At 32.2% G+C, this 22,020-nt stretch overlaps 1 protein-coding gene across 3 annotated transcripts in view; it reads right to left on the reverse strand.

Annotated features, from left to right (window-relative positions):
* Nucleotides 1-22,020, reverse strand: part of Abd-B (Homeobox protein abdominal B) — a 74,821-nt gene that overhangs the window by 47,314 nt on the left and 5,487 nt on the right. Inside the window, exon 1 of one of the 3 annotated variants that reach the window (XM_081981608.1) lies at nucleotides 20,617-20,842. The exons of 1 other annotated variant lie outside the window; for it this stretch is intronic. The gene's annotated coding sequence lies outside the window, so the exon portion shown is untranslated. Of the gene's footprint in view, nucleotides 1-5,898; nucleotides 5,957-20,616; nucleotides 20,843-22,020 lie in introns of those variants that run through there. One more of the 3 variants, XM_081981609.1, reaches the window with a different exon arrangement.

Here is a 22,020-nt window from a genome sequence, read left to right on the forward strand (position 1 = left end):
AAAATCAAAGTAGTTTAGACGTTATAATTAAGCCTAGCTAGTTAAAAATTCGTTAAAATCATTCATAATGTCAAAAGTGGACATTTTCTGCAATTTTTGAACAATCCATGTTACTAAAATTTAACTTGGAAGACACTGCTAAATTGTAAAAGTAGTAGAAATAATACAGTCAGTAGGACCTAACTGCTTATCATACGTTTTTCCTCCGACAGAATTTCTACTAACTTTTAAGTAAAAGTTGAAATGAGGTGAAAAACTACACCCAAACTTTAAAGGCTATTTTTTTGGGCCTAGAAAGCCTTAGGAATCTTTTATTTTGACTAAAATGTATCTTTGACATATTATTAAGGCAATGTCTGGTCAAGTTAAATTTGTCATCTTGATTAATCCAAAACAGCCTTTAACGTGAAGTGCCAATGTTAAATTACAATAACTTTTTGACCTGTAAATGCCTCGTAAGTCTGTTTTACCAAAAATTGTAATTAAGTGGAAAACTTAACTAGGCCCATAACTTGACAGTTTCATTTGTCTTCTATAAAGTATTTATTACTATATTTTTTACTTTCGACTAATTTTTTTAGTCAAATTTAGGAAAAATGTCATCAACGTAAGTAAGCTTTGTGATTGGTCATTATAGCCAAAAATTTTATATTTTTTGTATATACTAATATTCTACACAAAATTCGTAATGAATGTTTATTAACTAAAAAAACAGAATTAAAAAACCAGAGTTGTGACTGAAAGATTTAAGCTTAATGAAATTTAGATTTAAATGTCATAATTTTGGCAAGTTATACTTTTTTAATTAATTTCGAGTAATTAATTTATAATACATCTCACCAAAAGGAGAACATCAGAACCTTATAAATTTCCTTGGTAAATTAGAGGAAACCAAGATTGACAAAGGTTGAGAAAAGAATTCAGCAAAATATTTAGTTAAATGGTAGACTATACTAATATACAGGGTGTGCCGTTTATGTTGCCCAATAGAGGACGCTCAAACATGAGTAATTCACGAAACATGTGTTTATAAAATGTGGGTGGTTTTCAATATACAGGACGTTCAAATTAGTTATTGAGTGTGAACCAAAGTCGGATGCTGGGGGTTTTAGACAGAGTTGATTAGTTTTTAAAGAACTAGTAGAAGGCACCAATTTTTCATTACTTTAACTCTGTTATACTTAGTTCTAGTAGAATTTTGAACAATGAATTTGACAGATGAAGAGACAGAAAATTGAGTATGATTGACCAAATTTGACGCCTATAGATTATTTTTTGTGGGGTCACTTAGTCTAGTTTTTTTAAAATAATTAAATAGCTGCCAAACTGTTCAAGTTAAACATACAACATGTTACATGAAATGTGAACAGAATGAGAGAAAAATGTCATTGAAACATAGTCATTCTATACAAAAAACATAACATCAATTTATTGACATCTTGTGGCTCACCCTGTACCCTAAATGTCATATAACAGTCGTTTAAAACACAAAAAGTTTTTCATAAGTTGTATATTTGTCGAAATAAATCAGGGTTGCCAAACTTTTTAATAAAACATACATAAGTTTCTCTTTATTTTCATCCAAATACCTAAAGCTTTAAAAATAAATAAACTGCATAGGATAATAACTATAATAATGCTTTAAAATACCAGGATATACATGATTCAGATAAAATAAGAAAAACATTCTGAGGAAGAAAAACAGATAAAATTTTACAATTTCTATGTATTGAAAGACGTCATCATCAGCTCACTTAAAGTTTGTTTTTATATCAATTAAAAACGCACCTCATTAACTTACCCGAATAAATTTGATGACCACACGATACGAAAAACTGACACAAAAATACATAAATCACGTTACTGACTCTATTGACAGTGTTTATTCTCACATAAACCTTAATTTAGTACCCATAAATAAGGTACTAATTTTTATCTCATATTAACATTACTTTTTAACTTCCACGCTTCCAGTTTCACTGATACTTTGTTTGAAATTGGTCTGTTAAACTTAAAGTTCAATATTTAAGTTTTTACTTGTGTTACACTACTATTCTCTTTCTTCCCATTGGTTAAACACTATAGAAATCGTTAAAGTAAAATTATAGCGTCATTTCATATAGGCGGTTGATTTATTATTGGCAATTTGTATATGTGCTATTGTGTGTTTATGTACATACGACCTGAAATGTCTTTTTAATAACTGTTTTATACATCCGATATGCAGTTTAGTTTCCTCTATTAATTAACAGTTTAAACGGCTGTAAAGCTTTTTATTGACACTCTTCTAAAGATTCATTGCAGTTTACTAGTGTATTAAACTCGTTTTCGTTTTTTAAGGAGACTTACCTCATATACCATGTCAGTCAGGCAATTTCAAGGAACTTTGCACCGAAAAACACTTTCACTACTAAATCACTGCCATAAAAACCGTCCTTGACATACGAAAATTGTAGGAACGCGTCCTCTAAATTAACAATGCATACATAAAGAAGAGCCACCATGAATCTGGGCATGAATAAAGCGTTGCATATTCGACCAATAAGAGCATAGAACTGTAAAACTTGAGAAACGTGTGAGCCCAAAAAGCCAGCGTAGGGTCTGGGACCCCTATCTCATCTAAACAGGGACCGAGAGTTAAAAATATATTTTTGTCTGGGTGTGTTTTATGTGGGGTTAAATTTGGATGCTACTTTTTCCAGTTATTGGATTTCCTAGGAAACATGGGATCAATGTGATTAACAGCTTTGCTTAAAATGAAAAAATCAGATGCTAGAAATTCCGTCCACTAAAAACTGAGTTTAAATTTAAACATCACAAATTACAAAGCGGTGATTCATGTTCAAAGTTAAAACAAAGAGAGCAGTAAAAGTTATTTTGTCTCCACAACCATCCATGTCATTTATTTTTGGAACCTTAAATTACAAACAGCTATTGACAGACGACTTTATTAATTTACGGCATTCAAGTGTTGAAATTCCAACGGAGGAAATTGAAATCTAACATTGCTTTTACGACTTAAGATAAATCAAAATTTTTATTTAACTACCACTAGGTTTTTTGTAAACCCTTTTAACAAAACTTGTAAACAAACTAAGATGATTAATATTATCTAGAAGACAATTTTATGACAGGGATTCGCTTTTTGCATTATATACGACATGTATAAGCGTAAAGTTTTACTGGCAACGTTTTAGAGTAGCAATAAAAGAGCGGAACTATTTTTATACGGCAATAGGGTTCGGGTTATTAGGTTTAACAATGGGATGAGCGTTTCACTTTTGGTTTCACTTTTAGGTACAAATTTTTGGAATCTTGTGGTTTTGAATTCAACCGCAAATTGGGTCAGTTTTTCGGTCGGCTTCGTTACGAAAACATCGGTAGATTTAAGTTTAAATTTATAAAAAAAAATTTGAAATTTAAGTAATGAGGTAAGTTTTTAAATTTCATTTTGTATACTAGAAACCAGTTTGTAATTTTGTTCATTAATAACAACAAAAACATTCTTAGTTCGAACAAATAATAAATATGGTTTTGTCCATATCAATAACTAGCAGTATTATTTTATTTTTTAGATTATTTTTTTTAACAAAATAGTAGAAATATAACTCTCATACATTCAAATATTCGATAACTTTTTTATTTTTTTTTAGTAGATGTTTAAAAATAATTTGTATAGGTAGAATGCAAAATGCTTGAGGTATACTAGAGTTGGTTTAGTCCCATTTAGCACAATCTTTAAAGAGAAGCTTTTTGCGTGTTTTTGAGTGTTTAGCTCCTCCAAGTGGTTAAATCAATACAGAAAACAAAATCTGCATTTCTTAAATATTAACAATGTCTGATAATTTCATTTATGTAAGGATTATTGCAAAAAGAATAACTGTGTGTAGCTACACTGAAGAAAAAATTTTAACCACATTAATTCAAAACATATAATTCAGAACATTATTCTGTTTTTCTTAACAGTTTTTGTTTTTCTCCTTTTTTGACTCAAAATTATTTATAACACCCATATATTATATTATTGTCAGTATAGTCTTGATAGTGATGGTTTTTTTTTATCACTTTTCTCACTTTAATCATATTCAATATGTATTGTTTCCAGTTTCACAACAATAATTTAGAGTTGCCTACCTACGCGACTGTTGAACTCTATTAAATTACAATTATTGGACCAGCAGTAATACTTTGCGTATTTCTTTTTCGTTTGTTTTTCATGTGCAAAACTAATATACAAAGTAATTCACGGTAATAGAACATTAGAAAAATCTAGAGAACACTGGAAAAAATAGTTCTTTTCAATTTGTAGTGTAGCCTGGATCGAGTCCAAACTAGCTTTAGAAAATATTTTTGATTATGTGATGTTCTGAATCAATCAAAAAGAAGTACCAACTTTCCATTTGAAAATGAAATGCCTTATATTTGTTAATCTGTATCTATTGTTTTTATTAATTATTTTTAATACTTCCTGAAAAACAAACAAACTTCTGATCTAAGTCAATCATTAAAAAAGAAGTACTAAAGTTTGTCAATTTGTTTTAAATAATTTTCAGAAATAAAATGTTGGTTTTAATACTGATTTTACTATTGAATCTACAGGGTGATTGAAAGTCGACTATCTATACGTACAATTAAGGATATTTCTTGCTTTTATTTTATGTAATTTTTACTATTATTTACTAAGGCATAAGACGTCATAAGAGCTAGCAATTTAATCAATCATACGTCAAAATGGTAACTAACCTAACCTAATCTAAACTATCTGACACTTGACATATTGAATTTAAAGACATGTGCTAGCAAAATGACGATTTTGAAGCTGAACCTTGCTAAAGGATTCCAATGAAATATTCAAAGAATATTGCCCAGAACTCTAATTAGAAATTGATCTTAGTCTAATGCTCTAAATTAGACTAAATATAGAAAACAGTATTGTACTTAAATTATTTAGTTTCCAAGTTTTAGTACGCATTTTTGAAAATAGTTTTGGAAGTGTATTCGAGACATACCTACATTAGATTAACCCACATTTTTCTTTAGCCGGCATTGGTAATAAACGAATTTTAATACAGTTCTGATGATTAATAAATTGATATGTGTATTAAGTTAAAGGCTTAAGTTTGGTTGTGATGGGTTCATCAGGAGCAGAGTTCTGCCATAATAATTTTCATGTTGTTTTGTGTGTGTAAAAAATTAATAAACATTTAAAAGGATAACAAGGAAAAAATAATTTTTTAATAAGAAACACTTGCTTAATTTGATTGGCTGACAGAATTCCAGGTTTATTAAACAAGTTTTTGTATTTTTAGATGTAAATAAAGACTTTTGATAACTCATTTCCTTCTTAACATGTTTCTAGATCCGCCACTGGCTCACAAGTGATTAGGTGAGTAGGCACGAAATGTTCAAAAAGTTATTTTAAAAATTGCATTTCAAAACTTTCAATAACAGTCAAGATAGTTCACAATAGTTGTATTAAAACAAAATTGTTCTTTTATTTATCAATATCTATTCTTTCAATATGGAATTATTGCAGGTTGCTGAAAAATTGGTAGTTAAAATTTACAAAATATTATTCTAAATTTTATCCTGAATTTTAATATAAGTATATGAAAATGCAAAACTGTTCATACGAAAATGGGAACGTATTCTCTCATAAATATAATACAAAAAACTAAAAGCAATTAAACCTTCTTTCCTTGTTGTTAATCTCTTGTAAGCATTTCCCCTTAACTAAAACTAGTGTGGGAGCGGCCAGAGAAAATACTTTTTTTTTCTTATCATTTAACTTATACTCTCAAAAAATGTTTTAACCTTGAGCCGTAAAGTAACCAGGATACCATTACTCAGTCAAGTCTATGCGCATGGCAACTCATCAAAATCAATATTCAAACTTACGTAATTGCGTCAGGTTTGTACCAAATTGCGACTCATAAAACACGAACATGAACCACACAAACGAGGATTAAACGTAAAACTGCCGCATTACGAAACACACACAAGTTTAACGATAAATATAGCAGCGGTTGGCTCAACCAGTGCCAAGATATTCAACTTGGAGGGAAAAGACCACAAGCACGGTTAGAACGATGGGGGCCATTTTGATTTTGGTATCTTAATTAGTGGCTAAGGTATCCAGTTGATCCCAAAACTGGTTTAATTAGATGCTTAGAGTATTTAATTAAAGACCTGTGAATGGCGCACCCACTGAACGAGGGTATTCCAAATTTAAGTGGGCATAGACGCCGTTGATTTTTTGAGCATCCTAGTGAAAGAATAATAGTGTTTTGCACGTAAAATTTGATAGTTTGATTCGTAAGACTAAAGCGCCAAAGATCGGGGCGTTTTGGGCTGAAAGCGTTTAATGTTCCAGTTAGATCCACAAAGCTATAAAACTAAAGTCGAGGCAAAAGCTGGAAGCCCAACTAACGGGGCCTGGAAGTTTTCCTACACTGTTTAGGCATTAGTGAATTAAGTTTCATGTTCATAAACGGCGGTCTAAGTGATTTGAAATTCACGAAAATTTATTCTAAAATACGAATTCAAAATTCTGTTTAATCAAAAGTACTCTAACGTTCAAATGCTTTTGAATTCCTCAACATTCGAGGGATTAGAAGAAGGTTTTGAGCTAAAAACTTTAGGTTACGCCACTGTTTCTACAGAACGGACCAAATCTGCAGGAATAGGAGCCAACCAGGCGGCCTGGTCATAAAACTCGAAGCAGTAATGGCAAGAGAAAAGAAAGAAAACGTCGCGGGCGAAGCAGAAAAGACTAAACTTTTGCAAGCCCTGCGAAAAAAGTAACAGCTGAACTTTTCTGTATCGTTCCATTCGAAATTGGTTTCTGTTTCATGCTTTTTCAATCAGGGAAGATTTTAATAGATGTCTTCCAATACATCCGAAAACAAAAATATAAGATTTCACATTGTTTCTTTCAAATGAGCCCCTTATATTGCCTATAAAAGCAAAATGGATTTTGTCTCCTTTAGTTTTAACAAGTTTACATTGTTTTTAGTATTGTATATTTCCACTAAACTGATAGATCAGTATATTGTCGATACTTTAACGATCGTGAAAGTAAAGTGGATATCAAAATAGTAATGAAAATACTAATCATAAGAAGATATATTTTGCATTGTTTTTAATGATATTTATGAAGTACTGGCAATACTACTTAATACTGATCATGTGGGATCGCTTTGAGTCGTTATGCTCTACCCAGATAGGTTTATCAGCTTACTGTAGAATATACAGGGCCAAATTTTCCCTAGAATTCTTTTACTAACCCAATTTTTTTTTTGTGTACGGTCCTAACAAACCGTTTGCATGGCCCTAGTCAATTTTGAAAAGTAATGGGTTTCTTGACTTGTTTATACAAGGGTGTGCAAAGTCTGTCAGCAATTTATATTTAACAGCTTAGTCTACTCTCAAAATAAGAGAAAAGATTCATATTAAAAACAATTAAATAATACAATAAGTTTGATTTGATGAGATATTCTGTTAAAATGAAGCCAAAAACAAAGTGTTTTTTATTCATATTACTGCAGTTAGCTAAAAACGGTTGAAAATACAAAATTGACCATCATCTAAGTCTAAGTTAATAATCTGTAACCTATCCTAACCTATGGTTCATCGTTAATTTTTCAAACTGACCTCATAAAAATGTGCATTTGTTATTTTTACAGCAACTTGCTTCTAAAGAAGTAAATTTCCATCTCACAAAGTAGCATAACCCAATTCGTATTGGTTGGTTGGTAAATGAATAAGACATTTTGTAGTATATCAAAATATTTTACATTTTAGTTCCGCATAATAGACAATGGAACCGCTTATTACAATTGTGTTTTTCAGATTTAAGTAACATTTTGAATTATAGATACCCGTTTCCGTGTTACATAATCACAATTTTGTAGCATGAAAAATCTCAGTTTCACATAGCATTTGCAATAGTAGATAATAACATAAACAAACACTGCACTTTAAATAAGATTTTATTTGCACAGCCGTATTCAAAATCTAAATCTATTTACAAATGCGACAAATTTTAAGTCGTACACCAAATGTTAATTGTTTAATGGAGCTAAACAAACATTACTTTGCAGGTTTTGTTTTATGCGAGGTGCAAAAACGTCATTTTCCTTAAAAGCCCTCTCGTTGACTAACTCTGCAAATTTAAAAATCTCATGGTAAAAAAATAACAATAAAAACGGTGAAAAAAGATTATTCATAGCTTCATCGCCATGCCACTATACACTAACCAGCAGCAATCATTCTTCCCCATCATCAAATTAATGGTCGACAATAAACGGGGTCTCTTTATTACGTCATAATTCTTAAACTGTACGTCGTCCGTTCTTAAATAAACTGCTCACGTGCGAATGATCAACACTATATAATATAACCTACGATTTAACCACCTGATCCAAATTTTGATCACCTGAAAACGAGTTTTGATGAGCAAAAATGTAGCCACATTTCAACCCCCCGACACAGCAACTCCCCTTTGCCACTTTGCCACCAATTTACCTCTCATACGAAATGGAACACGGAAAAACCCTTTTAGATGCTGCGACATCGTACTTTCTCGAGGGAGATGAGGGCGTTTGGGGCCCCCATTTTACGACGTCACGCAACGGGTTGATTGCTGTTCCGCAAAAGGGTCTTTTTGCTCTTAAAAGCCTCTCCGATCATTATCTGTCAAGTATCATCGGTGTTTCTCATATTGGAAATTTTATCATTGATGGGTCACAAGGAAGTCGTCTGTTCCATAGTCTTACAGTGGCGTAACAACCCCAAATTCTGATTTTTGTTTTATTTTATGATTGTGTGAATCGGTTGAATTGAGTTTAATTACTCAACTGTAGTAAAGAAGAAATTGGATATTATTTATTATATTCATAAGTTTCAAAAACGATTTTAAATTTAAGTACAAATTTTTAACCGACTCAATAATTTGCGAGGCTTCCCCTGATAAGCCAGGTTTTAGTAAGTAGCATCATCTATTGAGCTTCCTCTCTTTTGAATTTATGTTATAAGTTTCTTTTGGTATACTTCAAATTATCTTTTAAAGGAAATTTCATCTCTTCAGAAAGCTGGATTCTTACTTCTTTGGGAATTTTCTTTTCTTTTTTGTTTTTTTTTTCTCTGTAATATTTTAGTACTTTTCTTCCAACTTATCTGCTGATTTGGAAGATTTTTTAATGATCATTGATTTGACCACTGTTTAAAAATTATTTAAAACGTTCAACGACTGTCAGCAAAAAACTGGTTGTCTGTAATCATTCAATCTGGGTTCTCTCCAATTATAGGGTGCTATGACTATGACGTTTTAAGATTTGGTAGTTTACAATACAGACAAGACACACTCGATTATTGGCTGGTACCTTTCTTGTACCTTCTGGTAATTCTTGGTTTTCGACTAGGACCTTCTTAGAGGCTCTTGGCAATTTAGCAATAATTCTAGAGACTCCTCGTGTCGCAGTAGACACTTTTGGCATTTTAGCAAAAATTCAAGAGGCCCCTAGCCAATTCAAAATAATCACAAAAGTACTGAGACTTAATTAGAGGCAGTTGATAATTTTCAAGAAGCTTTCAGTAGAATTTAGAGTCTTTGGACATTTCCTAGCTGATTCTAGAGGCCTCTGGCACATTTAAAAAAAAATCACAGAACGACTATAGCAATTTTAGAGAGGTTTCATTAGCATTTAGAGAGGTCTTTAGCATTTCAGCAGTAATTCTATAGGCAACTTGCAATTTAAAAAAATCATAGAGGTCTAGGACGTTCTTAGAGTCCTGTGGCAATTTTAGAGAGGTTTTCATTAACATTTAGAATTTAGAGGCTACTGGCATTTCTGATTAGCATTTAGAATTTTCTGGCATTTTACCAAATATTCTAGAGGCCCCTAGCAATTTTAAAAAATCAAAGAAAGACTAAGACCTAATTAGAGGCAATTTTTGAGAGGTTTTTATTAGCATTTAGAGGCTTCTGGCATATCAGCAATAATTCTAAAGGCGTCTCGTAATTTTAAAAAAATCACAGAATGACTAGGACCTTCTTAGAGGCCTGTAGCACATTTAGAGCATTTCTAAAATAACTCTTAAGACCTCTGGTAGTTTTAAAAGATTTTTTGGATGTTTATAAAACATTAATTTAATTGTCTCCTGGATTAAATCAACCTTACGTTGTGGATAGTAAATAACTGCATTTTATGACGGTTTTTATGGACAATTTTACACTAATAAAATATAAGCCGAGATCTTTTAATCATATTATTGTTAAAAGGGGATTTAATAATCATTAGAAGATGAGATTTAAATTGAATTAATGATCAATTTAGGTATACCACCTTACTATTGGCTTGATTAAAATACTTTTATAATAGAAGTGCTTTAAATTAGGTCTTAGTTACAAGGTTAGTATACAAAATTTACTATTAAAATGTTGCTAATTTTTATGATAAATTAATCTTAAAAAAAATTCTTTTTGTATCATTTATAAATTATAAACAGCAATTTATAGCAGATGTGTGAAGCTTATTAATGGTATTCATTTAAAATTTTAAATTAAGTTCTATCCTCTAAGCTTTTAAGTCTTTCCAGCTGTTTTTATCTTGAAAGATTTAGTTTTAGAGGCAGATGGTAAAACGGCCATCGCCGTTAGGGATTTTCTAGCAACTAGAGTACCTCCCGGTTCTATAATCTCCAACAGGTTTCCTAAATAAGGTTATTATAAAAGATATTCCCGTGGAATTTATTGCTTCCAGCTTTGATTGCCGAAGGGAGTGGAACAAGATGCCCTAAAAATATCGTCCTCAAAGGGCGATGAAATCCTGTTGATAAACATGTCAGGCCGTAACCCTCGATGGGAAAAGAAACTTTATTATCCTTAATAAATATGTTTAAGGCCTCTTCAATATACACTATTTGGTTATTTATTTGGCAGAAAATTAGTTCGACGAGACCGTAAAAATTTTATTCAAACTGGTATCAATATTAATTTTTTTTCTGGCGCAATTAAACTTTTATGGAGGCAGTAAAATCCAACGTTTTGTATTGCGCCATGCACCTTCTTCAAAGAGCATACATGTTTCTATTGTGTTTTTCTATTTTATGGGAAGGAATTAGTTTCTATAGTTTTCATTTCAACAGTTTTAAACTTTATAGATAACCAGTTTGTTACCTTGTGGTAGTACAATACTTCTTAATAAGCAAAATTAATTAAACTTGACAAACCACCGGGAATGAAAACTTTGATTTGAAATATGCATGAGGGTAAAGCCTGAGGGTTGCCTCTTTCCTCTTTAAATGTAAATAAGGTACTTTAGGCTCGGAAAAGAAACGTAAAAGTACTCTTTGTTCTTTCAGCATTCTGATGTAACCGTCTCATCTGGCATATAAATCACTTTTATGTAAAAAGAAAAGTAATAAATTTAGAATTTCTTCTTATTCCAATTCGCGAAAGAGCCAGTTTTCTTAAGAGGGTCTTTTTTATATCCAGCGACCTAAGAGGAAATTTCATTTTCTGACAGAAAACAAACAGAAATCCGTCCGAAATTAAATTCAGCAAAGACAAACAAGAAAGCCCCCGGCTGGATAGACGCCTTCCTAAAGTCCAGAAGTTTTATGTTGTGCAGTAAATTAAGTAAGTTATGTTTATGAGGATGTTTGGAAGTTTAGAGTTATGTCTACAGGCACTAGAAAACTTCGTCTTGTCGCATTATTTTTATCGTTCTCCTTGGGAGTTTCTTAAGAGATAAGATTTGGATTTACTGGAGTGAAAATTTAATCTATTTAGGGGTTTCAGACAGTTCAGAATATAAAAATACATTAATTTTAGTTGTTATTTAAGCCAAAAAACATTTATACATTTATAGATATAACATTTGTATTTTTATGTATCATAACTGCATATTTCTTTAGACTAGAATTATTACATTTTAACATCTTAAAACACGTTCAATGAGCATCTAAACCTTAAAAAATATTAACAAACAAAACTAATTTTTTGATAACAAATTTGCGTGAACGTCACGTATTTTTTTTCAATAAACCGACAACGATAACATTATATTTCAATAATTATTAGAGCAGAGCAGCGGGGGTAATTTGCCTTATCGACAAAAACCCGGCATGCTACCGCGTGGGCATGAATATGGAAATGGGTTTTGCATGTGCAGGATACAATGGTGCAACGTTCATTTTTCAAATTTATGGTCACGATTTTCTGCCGGACATTCAACGCAAGTCACGCCATATTCGGGAAAGCCATTGTTTTCTTGTTTTCAATAAAAAGTTGCCTTTTTTTAAAACACACCTTATGATAATTAGTTGCCTCTAACCTTCCGCCAGATAATGGGTAACTGTATACTTAAATTATGATTAAATAATATATTAGAAATTGAATGTAATTATGTCTTATAATAACTAAAAAAGTGTTTTTCAAGAAAAGGCCAAATCGAATTGTAATTCCAATAACTCTAACCGTTTCTGAGATATTCAATTTTTTTGGAAAATGCATGAAAATTTTGAGAAGTGGGTGTAAACCTAGTCCACAGCAGGGTGCAGAAAGTCATCCTAAACATTTGTGATTTCTTGTAGCTCGAAACCGTTTCCGAGATACTTGACTTTTTGACCCTTTTTACTTATTTTTTTGGAAATTGTATCAGAATTTTGAAAACTCCGTTACTCCGTCCCTTTTGGGGTTTCAGCAACTGTAAAAAGCTCAAAATATTCGTCTCAAACTGCTTGTTAACATCGTGCTCACCGCAGTGGGTGTCAACCTAGTCCACCAGCTGCAGAAATTCATTTTGACATTTTGGTTCTCATGCAAAATATCCGTAACTCGGACCGTTTCCGGGGTATCCGACTTTTTTATGGTAATTGCACCAACATTTTGAAAATATCGTCTCTCCGCCATTTTTGGGACTTCAGCGACCGTAAAAAAAATCAGAATATTTGTCACAAAGTGCTCTTTCACCTCGTGCTAACCTATACAGTATGTTTAAAAAAAATCAGAAACTAACGCTTTGCCAGTTGTGACCGCGTATACTACCTAAAAATTTCTTTCTGCTTTCTGGTTAACTTTTTTGCAGAAAAAATAAACTTTTATCGTTTCCTTCTTCCTTTTCAAATGCAAAATCATATAAGTTTGAATGTTATTTTAAGTAATAACAGTCTGATGTAATATTTTTCTAAATCCAAGTGACTAAACATAAGGTATTACCTTAGTTTTGAAATGGATGTATGAGTTGGTGCAGAAAACTAACACTTTTGTGATTCTTGAGTATTCCACTTAAAATCAATACAAAAGCCTAACAAATAAGAAATTTCATAAGCCCTTCTTATGACTTTAAACTCATAAAAGCAACATAATCCTTAATTTTCTGAAAATGTTTTGTGAAAGTTACGTAACTTTTACTTCACAATTTCTTTTTTAAACCCAAAAGATAACGTTTAATTCCCACTTAAACCCGTATAACCTACAAATTTTAATCTGGGCAAACGTCAGACACGGCCCATACGAAAATATGAACGTACAAAGGCGGTTCTTAATTAAATCCCGAAAGATTTATATTCTAAGCAGTAAAACGTTTTAGTGATTAAACTCCACCAATAATGCGACAAAAGGTCAGGCGGGCCTCGTTTTGAGCCGCTATCAAAACACCAGTATCTCATAGAGCGTAAAAGGCTTTAGTCAATTAAAGGGGGGCCCTTATCTAATTTCGTCTGAAGAGCTGCTGCTGACGACGCCAAAAAGGGTTAAAGTACGAAGGGCGGAGTAAAATAGCTGGAAACCATCATCAAAAAGCTTTATCAGAGTCTTAACTTAACCCAGTGGTTGTCTTTGTCTGCAGAAGGCAAAATGTCAATATAATATGTAGATATATGGTGGCAAAGGGTTTGTTAAACGCAAAGTCGTAAAAGACGACCTAATGACGGAATCCCGGTAACACTAAAATCGTTTCTAGGGTTATTTAGGAAGTTTAACGATTCTAAAGGGAGTTGATAGTGTTTGATAGAGAACTAATGAGAGTAGTCCCCTAAAACTAAAAATAAAGAGCAAGATTTACAATTAAATTAAACATAGAATAACATAAATAAAACATTTGTATTGACTGTTCTTACTTTATATTTTAATGATTGTATCAGCACAAACTGAGAGACCTTTAGAGAGGTTTATATGTAGTTCCGACTAATTTCAATTCACTTCTCTGTATTGATGATATCTCTATATGAATATGTATTAAATGCACTTTAGAATGTTCATTATCCTGAATAGTTCTTTGACACTAGAAATTTAAGTATTGACAAAGTTCCAGAAACATCTTAATGTAGTTTTTACAGAACTTTATACAAGTTTTTACTTTGAATACTTTGATCAGGTCTCAAGGCTTGAAAGTATTAATATAGGTACCTCAAAACCGAGTTTTTATAAGTTAGGTAGTTATTGTGTTTAACAGTTTACAAAACAGGGACTCTAAAATATTCCTATAGAACAAGTTTTATTGAGTTAAAGAAAATAATTATTTCTGCTATTTATCAGAAACATCAGATCGATAGGTTATCAATTTTGGCTACAATAAAAGCCCCTTTGAATATGACTTTTTATTAATTCATATTAAAACCTGACGGGTTTATTGTTTTTCTGTCTTGATTTAAAAATCAAGAAGATATCTGATGAAGCTATTTAAAGTATTTTATTCCACGTCTCCCAAACTGGCGGACTTACACAGAATTTCTATTAAAATATTTATGTTTTGACGACTTTTTTACGACTTTCTGTATTTCCTTTATTTTATTATAGGCATCATCTCTCCCTCTCCAGTTACAAACTTATGTAATATAACCCCAAAACTCTGTATATACAACTTTATTTAATAATAATAATAATAATTACTACCAAAATCCTCATTAGTATCTGAATAAAACTATTTTGTCTATTAAAAAAAGTAAAGTTTCTGATTCTGGGTTAATAAATTAGACCATCACACACCCACGTGACGTTTAAAACGACTTTTCTGTCACCCAATTCACCACAATCAATTATTAGCTTTTCCAATGAAATTTTTATAGGTTGCCATAAAAGTGAGCCATCAGGACTACTGTTTTACTATTATGCCCATCAATAATAACTCTAATACCAACCACTTATCGAAAACACTTTGGTAAAAAAAAACGTTATGCCCGTCATAACCACATCGTTAAATTAATGGATACTGCTTGGAATATAGTTTGGTTATGGTTTGTTAATGGTTTTGGGACAGGTATCATACCTGTATATTTCAATTGTGTTGTCATGTGGATTGTCATAGGTGGTTCATATTATATAAAATAAAGATCAAACATCTATTCATTAATAAAGCCTAATTTAATGGAATATGAAACACCCTCTCAACTCGTCCCAAACTCTAAACAACCCCATTTCTTCAAACGTCAGTTCCACCTATCGGACAAATTCCCAACTATTCTCAAGCATTACCAGATCTCTTCTATTTTAACCCCTCAGTCATCCAAGCAACCGATCAATAACCTACCACCAAAATGGCCGACACCCTTATTCGTTTACCACCCTTCACTACCGCTCTCTCGCTTTCTCTAACTTTAGTACTACGAGTAAAACAAAGACAAACGTAGCCCGCTCGCTACCTTAGAGCGGTAACGAAAACAAGGTTATGGCCGTCTGACATACTGACATGCGTGAAATGAATTTTTATGACCCATAAGTTTATGACGTCGGTGATGTCTGGCCAATGGTAGCTCGGTTCATTGCAGTGTGACTCCGCCTTCGATGTAGCTATTGGTTAAAGTGAAGGAAACCATCATAAAATTACCGGAGCTTGCGAGTTTGGAACCACGCCAATTTTAGGGTTTCCCCGCCACTTTCATTTGGGTTTTGGCACGTGTCGAGTATGGACAGGGTTTAAGGAAATCATGGACGTAAAAATAATTTTCACAGCCATACAACCTCTCTCAATTGAAAGTTTAGACCTGTCTAACTTGAAGCACACTGTATTCATTATTATTGCTTAAATACTCCAAATCGTTGAAAAGTTAGTAGGTAATTTAGATCCAAATTAGCTTGATACAAATCTTTACTATTATGGAATTTTTCATTGTAACGGTGACTAACCGTATGCAAAAATATACTTTATGCACTTCAGAGATTAAAAGTGCACTTTTTGTCCCTCAAGGATTAAAAAAAAAAAAATCTACAAGGGATTTAAAGTAACATAGCCATAGCAACACTTACAGGACACAATAAATTTTGAGTGAATCCACCATGTCAACAACAATCGCAATGACAACTATCAGTAATACGAGGTGTCAGTCTACTGGTAGTTTTGTGAATTTTATTTAGTTATCACGTGACTGCCCTAATTGTACAAAATGATGGGTCACGTGACAATTGTCAATTTTTTTTCAACCGAACACAACTATTGAATGGTCGTAGAGAAATAATATACACTTACTCAACCTTGTTGATACGGTTAAGAATATTAGTAACAATAATTTCGCAATGTTAGACTACGTAAAAAAAACAATTGAATTGAAATGGTTTAATTACTTTCGGTACAATGCAAAGCCATAACGGATTGAAATAAATTGTTTTTAACATCCACGCTATACAGTTTGATTAGAGCGATTTAAATCAGAATTCCACTAATCAAATCAATGAACAACTAGGTTAATTTAAACTGACAAAATAAAATAGTGTCGTTTTTGTTTTTATTATATACAGAGTGTCTCAGGTTTCAATCCAAAAATGCATGCTGTTATAGCACACTAGAGACAAAAATTTAATACAAATTTTGAAAATTTACTAAAATACTTGAGGTATTTTGTTTTCAGTTAACCAAGATGAAAAGTGTTTTGAAATTGTTATACACAATTACTTGTGAATAAAACTATTTTTTATTATACGACTCTGAAAATTATCTATTTCTCGACTGATTCATTGTCGAGAAAATGTACCTTTTCCGTGGGAACACACGAAAGTGCCCATTTCCGGTGCGGTGTTTGTAACTGGCGGGTTTTCCCAACAAAAACGTATTATTTCTTGCATAAAAACCATTTTTTTTAAAGTCTGGTGTGTTAGATAACCATCCAATATGGCATGATTTTATATGCTGATTTTATGCTACAATATGTGACATTTTTCGAGTGCGCTTTTTTTCTGGACTGGTAATGAAATGTGACTGTGTGAGCTGTGACTCCATTATCGACTATGAGCAATGTTGCAAAAGTTACTAACTAAAACACCTTTTATAAAGGTATGAGGAATAAAAACAAACACTAATAAAAAAACATCAAATTGCTTGAATAATAATTTTTCAATTTATCAATCAGTCTATACAACGCTAATTAATCGCTGATTTGAAATTGACGGTACTTTAACGACGGCCATTTAAATTTAACAGTTATGTCTCCACGTTCCTATAAATGATTAATGGGAGAGTGGTGAAATAAAATCTACAATCCTATAAACACATAAGCAAACATGCTTAATATTTTACTCTTGTTTGAAATGGCTACTAACCAATGCTACAAACAAAGCTTTATGACATAATTTAAAGACTCTATAGGTCAGTTTTAGGACTTTGGCTTTCGAACCGAGTAAATACATAATGCTCGGCACTATAATTATGTTAAACATTGTAAACTAATCAATTTGATTTTTTTGCATTAATGAAGCTTTAGAGATTATCGATTAAAATCGTAAAATTCTTTGTTTGAGGTGATTTATCAATTTTCACGAAAGGATGCTAAGGAAAATGTGGTTTAAGGCAAACAACGGCGAGTATATACGCACTCTCTAACCAAACATTCAATATTGATACAAGTAGATAATTAAGAGAAACAACCAAAACCAGCTATCTTTTCTGCTATTAGTAAATAGCTGTAAAACTCAATAAGCTTGACAAATTCGTTGGCGCGTACTAATAAGAAACATGACGAAAGCTTTTTGCTATATGACGTGTGTTTTTTTTATTGTAACTTCAATAATGTAATATTTTGGAGTAAATACATTTTACTGAAAACATATAGCATCTCATGTAAATAGTTACGCAAAATAAACCACAAATCCCGAGGATTTGGTTAGTTAAAACTTCACGAAACCAACGAAATACAATCAGATGAGTCAAACTCAGTGTTCTTCCATTTTTAATTCTGTACCCCTTGCCGAGAACAGGTTCCACCGATTTAACGACCCCAATTTTAAGTGCCTGTCCCTTGTTATTTTCGACCAATAAATTTCGTTGATAATTTAAAACTGTCGTTATAAATTATAACGAGGTACCGCCTTTTGTGTGAGAGATCTCCAGTTGGGATCTTTGAGCTTGGAATAACCTGACACCCACCAAAAAGATGGAACCCTGTAAATCTTCTGCCCGATTTATGGATGTGAACCTGTATAGTTGGTTTCATTAAATTTTATACTGAAAATCTGAAACTGAAAATGCCATTGATTAACATCTAAAAGTTGTTCACCATAAAAGAGCATTTTAGCAGAAAGATCTATTAAATGTTACACTATTTTTAAAAAACATTGTTATTAGGATAAGTTTAAATTACTAAGGTGGCTTTTCTACTAGTTTTCAAACCCATGAAAAAAGCTTCTAGGGACACTTTTCATAGTAATTGAAGAGGGATTATTGCGTTTAAGTGTCAACCACTTTCTGCTGTTTTTTTTTTGTCAAAATCAAAAGCATGTCATCATAAAAAGCTTTATGACAACCCTATGTGATCGGAAATTCTTAATAAAATTGTTGTTTCTATTATTTAATACATTTTAATGATGAAAGAAAGTTAATATAAATAGAGAATTTTCAAGAATTGTTAATATTATCTTGACTTAAAAATGGATTAGTTTCATTAAATGCAGCATAGAAAAATTTGATGATTATTTTTTACTGTAATAACTTTTGATGGATTCTTCAATGTCTGCTATCTCGTCTTTTAATAGAATGTTCTTTGGTTCCGATTTCAAAAAAAGTGGTCCGGAACTCAAAAAGTGTTGTAATTACGTCAAAGTCAACTTTACCTTTGAAGTTGAACTGCAAGCAACCAAGTAAAAGTGTCACGAAGATTTTTAGAATTTTTAGGAAAATGATAATCTAAAATCATGAAGACATCAGAAATAATGTGAAATCCTCCACAAGAGAAATTCCAAAACATCTCAGTACAAAACTAGGTTTTAAATCGTTGTCAAGGGTCAAATGATTGATCTATGATAGAGCTGGGATATAGAGTCATTAGAAATATTCACATCAATATTTTTCCTAGACACTGGACTGGTGTTTAATTTACTTGTTTATGGTCCAATAGATAGTTTAATTCAGAACTCGTCATACTAGCATGATAAGGACATAACAATGACGATATTGACAGTGGCCACCACCCCTGTGATTCGAAAATCCAAAGATTGCTCACTTTATTACCACAAAGGTTAAAACTGTGCTTACATGAGATTACAAATGAACAATGTTGATATACTGCTTAATACGATCAATGCTTCTTAGAAAATCTCACATAGAGTGAATTCGTCAGTAAGGGAGCAGTGAATTGCAATTATGTAGGTGTCTTGGTTGGATTGGTGGGAATTTGCGAAATTCTGCTAATACTGGATAGGTACAAGGGAGAAGAAGGTAGGGCTAGCTGCTTTTCTCCCCGATCCCTAAAGATTTTAGAGACGAACCATATCATCGTAAATCAGACTCTTTGAGGAAAATGTTTCTATCACTCAGCAACACTACTTTTCAACTCAATGTGCATGCTTCCAGAATTTCGGTTATTTTTACATTTAGGACCGGTACTTTCACCTCCGGATACATTTATTGTTCGGATAATTTCAGCATTGACCAATAGCAGCGTCTGTTCTCATGGTTTTTTTAAAATATTTTGTTTAATTCTAATTTTTTTTAAATAGTTATTAAATACAAATCACACGTTTTTTGGGACTTTTCCCATCTTTTGTTTTTTATTTGGCGAAGTTAGTATAGGATGCAGAATCAACTTTTTTAAGTTGCTTTGTAAATCTAATGTTTTCAGTTTTAATTATTAAACAGTTTTGTTAATTACAAGCGTGTGTCGTTTATTAATTGGCTCTCATATCCTTAACACTGACAAATTATCTTCAAGGAAGAATTACAGGGTCTGTTAAATGAAAAAAAAGTTGATGATATGTAAAAAAAACGTATAAATTTTTATTAATAAGTGCTGCATTTAAGTCCAACTCTTTTTGTTTTATTCATCAAAATCAATTTGAGATTCGGCTGTTTGGTGAAGATTGTTTAATTACAGTTTCGGTATCTACATTGTTTATTTACTTTAGCTGGTCCTGTTTCTGCGACCTGATAGTGATATTAACCACTGTGTGCAAATGTGCTGGGCTATGTTGGGCGATAATTTGGGTAATTTTTTCATATACCAACCAGTGACCATAAACATCTTGAATGACAGATGCATTAGGTTATTCTTAAAAGGGTTGCTAATTTTTTTCATTTGAAAAAATATTTAGTACACATTTCGTATGACAGTTGATATAGGTGTCACTTTTTATTGAACTCTTCACTTATTAAAATATTCAAAGACTACGAAACTAAAATTTCAACTTACTCTTGCAGAATTAACAATTCAGTCGCTTGGTAGCAACTTGAAGGTTTACTGCTACGGTAGCTTGTCTAGACTGTAGTAACTAGATCCAAACGACACAAAAAATCTGTGATACAATCAGTCACACTACACTCGAATTCACCGAAAAAGCCGAGCAGTTTTTCGGAAAACCGCTTTTCGAAAGCTACAAAGCTTAATACGAAATGATATCGGCACTATAAAGTTAGCAGCTACGGTCGCTTAAAAGCGCTTGCGCCCTACTAGGCAACACGCACACCATGAAAAGCGGATAAAGCCAAGCAAATACTAAAAGAGACCAAAGGCATGCGCCCATATATGTTGCGTCTTATTCATTCCGGCCCATAGGAAAACTCCATCGGTCCCGTTCTTTAATAAGGTCGGCCATTAAAGTTTTGAGCGCATATGGGTTTGCAGCCTAATTCCCTATTACTGTTACTGGGTCCTGAATTTTAATGACCACTTGAGTTCTTAAGGAAAAGGACTTTTATTACTCGATTATAACTTCATTTGTCATGACCAGATTTTCTTTTCGTTTTCTTGAAATCTATGATTTTTCTCGTCATAAATGTTATCACAAGATTGTTATAAAGAAAACACACCTACTTATTATTAAGAGTATCATATCGATCATATTCAAACCTAACCTAACCTAATTAAGAAAATATATAATCAACATCAATGACATCAAATCATATCACATGACAACCAAATCACATCACTGTGCGGTCTGTGCGTAGTTAGTGATTGATCAAAGAAAGCAGCAAACAAAATCACAAACTATTCACTCTGCTGAGATTTTCGCAAATACTGCACAAGTGAACTTACCATTAGTCCTTAAACTTGATGTCCGTTTCCCCAACATTAGCTAAGTTGAGTTTAAGGACAGCTGAGATAAGTTTAGTTTAGACAGTGTTATTTTGCACCTGATCTGTCACATTCAAACCTCAACTTAGCGTAAGTCTTACTTAAAATTGACTTGGAAGTGTCGGGGAAACAGGCAATAGTCAATTAGAAAATCTCTGCAAATGACAGAATATGCCTTCCACTTTACATTTTCTACTTAGAACCAATTGAAGTATCACCATTTTTTTAGATAGAGAATTAATGGCGGCAAGATATACAGAAAATTGCTTTACAAGTTCTATGAAAGCAGGTACAGTCTAAGAAATGTCCAATTATCGATGGGATCTGTGTTAGACTCTAAGTAGGAATCTTCAAAGTTTTTCCATGAAAATTATTTAATAGGGCATTATCAAATGTGTGCTAATAAACACAGCTGGATGTAATACCTAATTTAATTACTGGATTGCTGAAATTTACATTTTTAAACGGTTTTGACTTGTTTCTGCTTCCACTTCATTGTACCTATGTTGAGCCATGTTATGA

The sequence above is a fragment of the Ips typographus genome, linkage group LG6 (assembly GCF_016097725.1).
Source record: "Ips typographus isolate SLU linkage group LG6, UJ_Ityp_2.0, whole genome shotgun sequence".
NCBI classification, from domain to species: Eukaryota; Metazoa; Arthropoda; class Insecta; order Coleoptera; family Curculionidae; genus Ips; species Ips typographus.